The sequence below is a fragment of the Macrotis lagotis genome, chromosome 8, assembly GCF_037893015.1.
Source record: "Macrotis lagotis isolate mMagLag1 chromosome 8, bilby.v1.9.chrom.fasta, whole genome shotgun sequence".
NCBI classification, from domain to species: Eukaryota; Metazoa; Chordata; class Mammalia; order Peramelemorphia; family Peramelidae; genus Macrotis; species Macrotis lagotis.
In genome coordinates, this window is record NC_133665.1 from 112,786,387 (window position 1) to 112,789,258 (window position 2,872).

A 2,872-nucleotide genomic window follows, 5' to 3' on the forward strand; every position below is an offset into this window, starting at 1 on the left:
AAACTTTTACATTCCTTTATTTGACCATAAACTTCTATGGGAAAGTAAAAATGATGTTCACAAGCCAGTATTATAGCTTGATGAATAATAGATCACATCAAAGTAATTTCACTTCTTTTGTTGAAAGAATAGATGGCAGTCTCTCTTTCCTTCTCATCTAAGCCCAGACTCTAATGCAGCAAATGGCCCATAGTCAGTACTTAATAAAATACTTGTAAAAATTAAATTAATTTGGTAAGTGAGGTAAATATTATGGCCCCTATGTAGCTAAACTTCAGTAGATCATTTGACAAATTCTAGCTATTGAAAAGAAGGAAAAATGATTTAAATCAAAGATGACTAAAATCTGGGCTATAGAATAATACCAAGTTATTAGAGGGTAGAGAAACAGGCTAATTCACTAATTCCCCATGATAACTCTTTGTGGGGATGTTCTAACCCAATCACAACTAACATTTACTCATAATTTTTTTTTGCAGAAAATGTATGATTTTATTTAATCAGTTTTCATATTCTAGATCCTTGAGGGATAGAGCATCACTCGGATCCTGTGTCCAATGGCCTTAGCAGGAAGATTACTTTTGAATTTGGCTCAAACCATTCCACTATTTCCATGAGCTCGAGTAACTTTTCCCCAGATAACTCTTGTTCTGTTGGGTTTCCCACCAGGAGTCATTGTGTTGTTTTTGGCTTTGCATACATAAGCACATCTCTTGCCCAAATAGAATTCAGTTTCATCCCGGGCATAGACTCCTTCAATTTTCAGAAGAGCTGTGTGTTCTCTCTTGTTTCATAGGCCTCTCTTGTAGCCAGCAAAAATGGCCTTGGACCAGAGCCTTCCAGACATTTTGCTGTTGTAGAAGTCCTGTTTCCAGCAGGCCTTTCCGGCTCCAAGATGGAGGAAAGAGGAAGTACCTCATAATCTTTTAATATTACAACACTACCCTTTTCTACTCTCTTCTGATGCTGTGAAGCTCTCAACCTTTCCTGCCTGCATTGACATTTGAACCTAATTATGATCTAGCTGTATACCTGGACACAAGGAGCAGCAATAGCCAACAGGTGCCTGTAGGAAAATCCTCACCTCCTCGTAAAATTGGTGCCTGTGACTTGTGCTCCTCAGAGAATGGGTCCTGTGCTTTGGAGCAGAGTTTGTTGTGAAAGAGCCCTGTCCATTCTGTTTTCCTCTTTACTAGGACAGTGAATCAAACAAGATGAGCAGGCATGGATGGGTTACATCTTAGCTCTCATTGTATTATCTTTCCACCTAAACTTTTTCCTCTTTTGAATATTCCTTATGTGTTATTGAGTGTACCACCTTCCTTCTTGTCACCCAGGTTTTCAAATGTGATGTCATCCTGATCTCTTCATTTTTCTCACCCCGCATTTTCAAGCAATTACCCAATCTTATCTCCTTCTTCACACAGCCACCATCCTAGTTTAGGTTCTCATTATCTTGTCCCTGAATTATTGCAGTATTTTCCTATTTGTTTTCCTTGCCTCAAGTCTCTATCCCACCATGATCCATCATCCACCACACACCAAATTCATTTTCTTAAAACTCAGATTTGATGTGTCAACCCTTTATTAAATAAATTTCGGTAGTGCCCTATTACCTCTAGATTCAAATCTACATTCTTTAAATGATCTTCATCACCTATCTTTTCAGCCTCATTAGACATTCCTCCCCTCTCTATAATCTCTCTTTGAAACACAACTAAAATATACAAAAGCAGAAAAGAACTAGTGTGTGATGCTATTTAAAGAAAAAAAGAGTGGATTCTTATTGAAACCTCTTGATGGAGTTGAAATCAGAACCAATTTACTTTTTCTTTTTTCATTTTATATGTTCATTGGTTATACATAGAGAACTATAACCCCTACTGAAAAGTTATGGTCATGGACTAATTATGAGTACTTATTTTATTATTCTTTTGTGGATCTTTCATTCAAAAAATCCAGAATGAAAAGTAATTTACCTGCTTTGGTTATTACATTGAATAATTATTAATTATTATTATTTTTTCAGTTCTACCAGGACATATACAGGATTTTGAATATAGTTTTTGTTTGATTTTGTCCTTACCTTTTTAGTATCTGTGACATTTAGCACAATGCCTCACATATAGTAGATATTCAATAAATTCTTGTTGACTTGACTTTGATAAAGCACATCCAATCAAATGCTTTCAAGAGCAAAAAAGGGCATGTTTTTCTACTGTTAACAAATAAAGCAAAAATTTTTTTAAATATCTTATTTTTCATCCTAAAGACATTCTTTTTACACTTATTTCTATTTCATTCATGTTATAATACATACAATGCATTAGTGCAATAGTAGGAATATAAAATAAATAGATGAATAAATATGTATAGGTGGAGAAATAAGCTTTTTTAACTGATATATGAATATGATTATAAAAAACCTTTGAGGTAACTGATCTATCGTGTAGCATAATTTCTTGGATTCTAGACTTATAAATAGATTAAAAGACAGTTTATTAATTGAGTTGCTGTCATCTTAGAGAAAAATCTCTGTCCTTTGTTAGTCTTGTGCCATTTATCATTTATATAAATTATTTAAATAATAACATGGATGGCATACTTATCAAATTTGTCATAAACTGATAGTAATAGCTGACATGCTGGTTGATTGAGTTGGTTCCTAAGATATATCCATAGGATTAGATTATGAGCCAAATCTATTAAAATGTAAATGAATGGATATAAAAGTATAGTTTTTCATTTGGGTTCAAATGGTCAATTATATAGATATAAGCTGAAGAAATCATAAGTAGACAAAAGATCATATAAAAATATCTCAGTTTATTAAAATATACTTCAAGTTCAATAATTAGTCAGTAGTGTGACA

The 2,872-nt window shown here is 33.5% G+C and overlaps 1 pseudogene; it reads right to left on the reverse strand.

Moving 5' to 3' along the window:
- Window positions 1–505: 505 nt before the first annotated feature.
- Window positions 506–890, reverse strand: LOC141494934 (large ribosomal subunit protein eL33 pseudogene; annotated as a pseudogene).
- Between the last annotated feature and the right edge of the window lie 1,982 nt (window positions 891–2,872).